This window comes from Ornithodoros turicata, chromosome 3 (genome assembly GCF_037126465.1).
Source record: "Ornithodoros turicata isolate Travis chromosome 3, ASM3712646v1, whole genome shotgun sequence".
Lineage (NCBI taxonomy): Eukaryota > Metazoa > Arthropoda > Arachnida > Ixodida > Argasidae > Ornithodoros > Ornithodoros turicata.
In genome coordinates, this window is record NC_088203.1 from 23,330,905 (window position 1) to 23,336,864 (window position 5,960).

The window sequence follows — 5,960 nt, forward strand, 5'->3', positions numbered from 1 at the left end:
GTTCCTGGTAAATGTCTGAATAAATGTTGCATAGTCCTGTGCGATGAGAGAAAGCAGGACGGCATATGCTAGTAACTGCTGCTACCTTAAGAAGGCCTGCGAAGTGAATGCGGCCCTATCGACATAATCGTGGCGGCACACGCGTCGTAGGCGCGGAGCTCTCGATGCTGACAAAACCTCGAACACTTCCGTAGCGTAGAGCTATCTGCAACCAACCGAGCACTCCCGAACGAGTTGCGCCTCCTGTAAGAAAGTCGAACCCGATGAGGCAGACTATGGCTTCTACACTCTTAAAAATGAACTTCACCGCACAGCACGCTCCTAGCCAACCAACATCTCGAATGATATCGTTACCTGCCCTGATTTGTTGAAACCGGCAGGCGTAGGCCTTTTTTGTGACACTTATGCTGTTCATAATTGTCACAGAAAAGGCGTACGCCTCCCGTTTTCAACAAATCAGGGCAGATAACGATATCATTCGAGATGTTGGTTGGCTGGGAGCGTGCTTTGCGGTGAAGTTCATTTTTAAGAGTGTAGTTCACCATTAGCAGACTTCGTTGCTTCCTTTGCTATATTGCTATTACACACTCTTAAAAATGAACTTCACCGCATAGCACGCTCCTAGCCAACCATCATCTCAAATGATATCGTTATCTGCCCTGATTTGTCGAAAACGGGAGGCGTACGCCTTTTTGTGACAATTATGAACAGTATAAGTGTCACAAAAAAGGCGTACGCCTCCCGTTTTCGACAAATCAGGGCAGATAACGATATCATTTGAGGTGATGGTTGGCTAGGAGCGTGCTATGCGGTGAAGTTCATTTTTAAGAGTGCACTCTTAAAAAATGGACTTCACAGCAGATCATGCTACTAGCCAACCATCACGGACGATATCGTTATCTGCCCTGATTTGCTGAAAAAAGGAGGCGTACGCCTGTTACAATTATGAGCAGCATAAGTGCCACAAAAAGGTGTACGCCTCCAGTTTTCACCAAATCGTGGTAGATAACGATATCATTCGAGATTATTGCTGGCTATGAGGTGAAGTTTTCATTTCTAACAGTGTAGGGCTGCGTCTGCACTTCACCACACGGCACGCTCTTAGCCAATCCCCATTTCGATGATTGGTGAAAAACGAGTGGCATACGCCTTTTTGGAACGCAGTTAAAAAAGGGCGTACGCCCTGCAGTCTCACAAATCGGGAGATAAAGAGGTACCTTTCTGTGTCTGTTTTTAGAGTGTGACCAGATTAGTGTATTCTTATCAGGTATCAGCTGCAGTCTTGAACGCATTTATCTGTTACTCAACAGTCTCAACAGCCTGTTTTGTTAAATTGCTCATGGTGTGTCAGTTATTCGCAATGTAGGATACAAGAAGCAGCTAGGTTCAGTGACACCGAACATTCGTCGCATATTCTAAAAACAGGTTCACCGCATAGCACGCTCCTAGTCAAAACGTCATCCCGTCCCCTATCTTGACAGCGTTCGCTCCATTGATTTGCTGCACACGGCGTACGCCCCCCGATTTCCGCATATCATGGGAAAGAACGATGTCGGTCGTGATGATGGCTGGCTAGGAGCGAGCTCTGTGGTGAAGTTCGTTTTAAGGAGTGTATACCTAAACATGGTCCGCACACTGTATGCTGTGTACTGCCAAATGTTCTGGGATATCCTATAGATTTCAATTTTTAGACGTTTAAATAATGCATAGGACTGTAGCAACTCTAGGACTAGTCTAAATCTATACTTAGCCTAAAGTCTCAATTTAGACTATTTTTATGCGTCTACGCGCCCACTATGTGTATGCATATATTTTCCCTCACACTTGCAAGATGATGCACAACAATATGGACAGTGGTTGCCTGCACCAAAAGTTGAGAACCAAGGCACCAAGCTTGCACGTTTTGTTTAACACCAGGGAGATTCAGGACTGCTTTTATGACCTGTCGGCCGTGGACGACGTCATTCAGAAAACTCGCTTCCGAGGTGTCGCCAACAAAGATTGGTGCATTTTTTGCATGTGTTCTTATCAATATTCTCCTTTCTATAAGCTATCTACAGCATTTAATATTCACCACATTCCACTAGCTTTGCATCCGCAAGACCGCACGGTATACAGGGTGTTAGGTGAGAAAGTGTTATTAAGTTTCTAAAAATAGGTTTAACTTCAGAAAATTATGAGACTACTTGGAATACACACACACAGACTTTTGCCACAGATTCAGGCCATTTGCATTCGCGTCACACATTAATTAAGCTAATTTTGCTAATTGAACTCGAAAATTAGCGAAGCAAAAGTAACGTTTTCCTTGATTCAGAATTGAATTCCAGAAGCCAATGGCCATAGCACACTATTCCAACCGAAATCACGTTTTTTTTTCACAAGATTTGTACAAAAATTTGACCGGTTTCTCTGTCGAAGCGGGTAGAGGGGCAGGGGATGTATAATCCAATCCAATGTATAAGTTGACGTCCCCTCCCCTCCCCCCGAGATCCGCTACTGCCTGGAACCCACGTTTTCGTGGTCTAAGACCGCTTCCACACTAACGTTTTTCTCGTCCGTTTGCTTCAAAAACAGAACGTAAGGGCAATCGAGCCCCGTAGGTTCCAATGCGTCCGTTTAGGCTCCTTCAAAAACACGGACGACAAAAACGTTAGTGTGAAAGAGGCCTCAGAGGATTGGACCGCTAGCCATATCGTCTTGCAAACGATGCCGAGGCGCATGAAGCATAATTTTAGAGGAAAAATTGAGAGCGAAATTATGCTTGATGAAGCGTAGACGCGTTAGGCGTTTTACGAGGGCTTGGATGTCAGCAGCGTAGCAAGCCTTACAGGCGCGTAGCAGCCATGATCGGGCTGCATTCTTGACCTCGTCGTCGCAGTCGAAGTGGAGGCCCCCAAACAACGCCTTCAGTGGCCCGAAGAGATGGAAATCGCTGGGGGCGAGGTCTGGACTGTAAGGGGGATGTGGCAACAACTCCCAGCCAAGTTCCTGTAAGGTGCGTGTCGTGAGATGCGCGGTATGCGGGCGTGCATTGTCCTGTAGGAGGAGGCCTCCTTTGGTGACGAGGCCCGGCCACTTTTGCTTCAGCGCCTTATGCACATCCCTGAGAACCTGGCAGTAATATGCACTATTGATGGTGGTACCACTGGGCAGAAAATCAACATGAACAACGCCAGCCTTGTCCCAGAAAACCGTGGCCATGACCTTACCCGCAGACGGGGTGCTTCGGAACTTCTTGGGAGCTGGCGAGCCCGGATGCTTCCACTGTTTTGACGCGCGTTTAGACTCAGGAGTGAAATGGCGCACCCACATTTCATCGCACGTGATGATCCGATCAAGCAACGATTGTCCTTCAGTGTCAAAACGGTACTTAGCTCTTGGGATATTTTTAGTCCTCTCTGCCGGTAAAACACGGAGAGCTGCCTCGGGACCCAACGAGCACTAACTTTCCGAAACTGGAGGTGTTCATGAATGACAGTTTTCAACGTTCCCACAGAAAGATCCGTCTTTCGAGCCAGTTCGATAGACATGTTATCCGTCGGTTATCGAGGATCAGGCGCTCCACTAGTTGGGTGTTCTCAGGAATTTTGACACTGGGCTCTGAGCCGCCCCGGCCGGTTATCGTCCTGCACTGATGTACGGCAGTCTCGGAACCGTTTTGCACCACTCAAACGCTTTGCTGCGGCTAGGTGTATCGTGGCCATACTGAGCCTGAAATATTCTGTGAATTTCAGACGACTTTATGGCTTCATTCACGAGAAACTTCATGACAATTCGCTGTTCGATGTGCGCGCTCACCTCGTTGTCCGCATTCTTGGCCAGCACGTGTCTTCTTTTTTGCACAAACTTTCGACCACCACGCGGTGAATGCGGAGGCCTTTAGCGTATGAAAATGACGAAAAAGAAGTAGCGCGAGCCATTTGTACAGTCAGGAAACAGAAAGTCACTGTTTGACTTGAACACGCCTCGTATATATATTTTTTTCCTTCTACGAGTAGCACATACACTCTTAAAAATAAGGGGGGGGGGGTCGAGGTAGCTTGCCATTGCTGGCCGCACTCAAGTGGGCATCGTCACGACTATAGCAAAAAAAAAAAAAAAAAAAGAAAGTGGCGCACGCCTTTCTGTGACACTTATGCTGTTCACACTGTTCACAATTGTCACAGAAATGGCGTACGCCTCCCGTTTTCAACAAATAAGGGCATATGACGATATCATTCGAGATGATGGTTGGCTTGGAGCGTGCTATGCGGTGAAGTTCATTTTAGGAGTGTACCCTTATTTACCGAATCCTTGCATCACTTTTCGCTGATTTGAACACTGTATAATTGATTAACCACATGGTCTGAAATTCGCGCGCGGAGAAACGTGTGAACTACGGTTCGTGTGATGACACTGGGTGCGTTCAGTAGGCGCCCCTGAGCGCAAGCATTTCAGACTCCACTCACTTCACGCGACACAAGCGACTGGGTGCTAGATATTTTTTGTGACGAACTTCCTGTTCAGCGGCAGCTGGACGGCCTTCGAGGTGTGGGTCCGGAAGGAAATACGTATGTTACTTCCGGACCCACCCGCACCCGCACCAGCACCCACCCAGCACCGCCCCCAGTAGCACATACTGTTGTTTTAAGGATGCAGCAGCGTTGCCAATGTTGCGGAATGTAGGCCAAGCTTTTTCAACATTTAAAGGGTCTCTGACCAGAACCTGGTAAATGTTTTTGTTTGTAAGGATAACGAACCTACATGGTGCCTCCAAGTTACAATTGAAACGTTTCGTCTCTGCGGAGCCGCGAACTATTCAAAACAAGGAACCGAAAAGCGGGTTCGGTTTCAACCCTCAACTTGTCCGATCAGCGCAAAAGTCTAGCTATTATGCATCGGTTTTCCCTAATGTATGACCTAAAACGCCCGCGACGTTTATTGGTGGAAAATCCACACCGAAAGTTCGGGTTGTTTCCGCAATTTCCGTATTGCTGTGTGCTTTTTTCAATATTGACGTCGAAGGAGAAAGCACAGCGGAGTCAACAAGGCAGCTTTTCAGATACCTTTCAGCAACTGAGAGGGAAGTGCTGCTACCCAAACAGAACACTTTCTCCTGTGGACGTCCGAAACAGATCCCAAGGTCCATATCCGGAAATCTATATCCGTCGGATATCACTGGGAGCCTCATACATGGACGTCCTAGGATCTGTATCCACATGATATCCGATCGCGGCTGTTTCAAAAATTGTCCGAGCTAGATCCCTGTCGGAATGTTACACGGATCATTTGTCTTGATAGCGAGTTAATACACCGAGCAATTTCTCACTTCATTGTTGTATGCGTGCGTAATCGAATTAAGCTTATACAACACACCCATCATTTTGATTCACAGGCGAGAAGGTATCTGGAATATGGGGATGCTCGCGAGACAAGCAGTATATAGTATCTGTTCTCTCTTTGGAAGGAAATGGCACTGCCTTTCGAAGTGAGCTTGTGGGACTGGGTTGTCTTGTAGGAGCTTTTATATATATATTTTTTCTGACTAAAACGCTGCGTTCGTTTTCCGTCATGGCATGTACGAAAACAAAGAGGAGCAACAGAAATTAAAAGGTGCCTAGGCGGGGATTAAAACATAGCAGGCAGAAAAATATTTGTATATCCACACAACGTGTGCATGTACATAAGTAGGTCCGTGCAATGTTCAGACATCTCCATGTAACATCCTGTGAGGACAAACGACGGATATATGTGGGAAGTCCGAACCGTGGCCACTCGGAGATGCGGGGGACGCCCGTCGGAAAAATGTCTGTCTCCCAGGGAAATCCGAATTTCCGTCAAAGGATATCCACAGGAACACCCCGGGAGGTTTTTTTTTTTGTTTGGGTACGTGAAGCAGAGTTCGGAAGCCTTGCTCTTGAAATGTTGAGCCGCGAATCACTTGAGCATGAAGAGGAAGTTCCATGCGCAAACGTAAA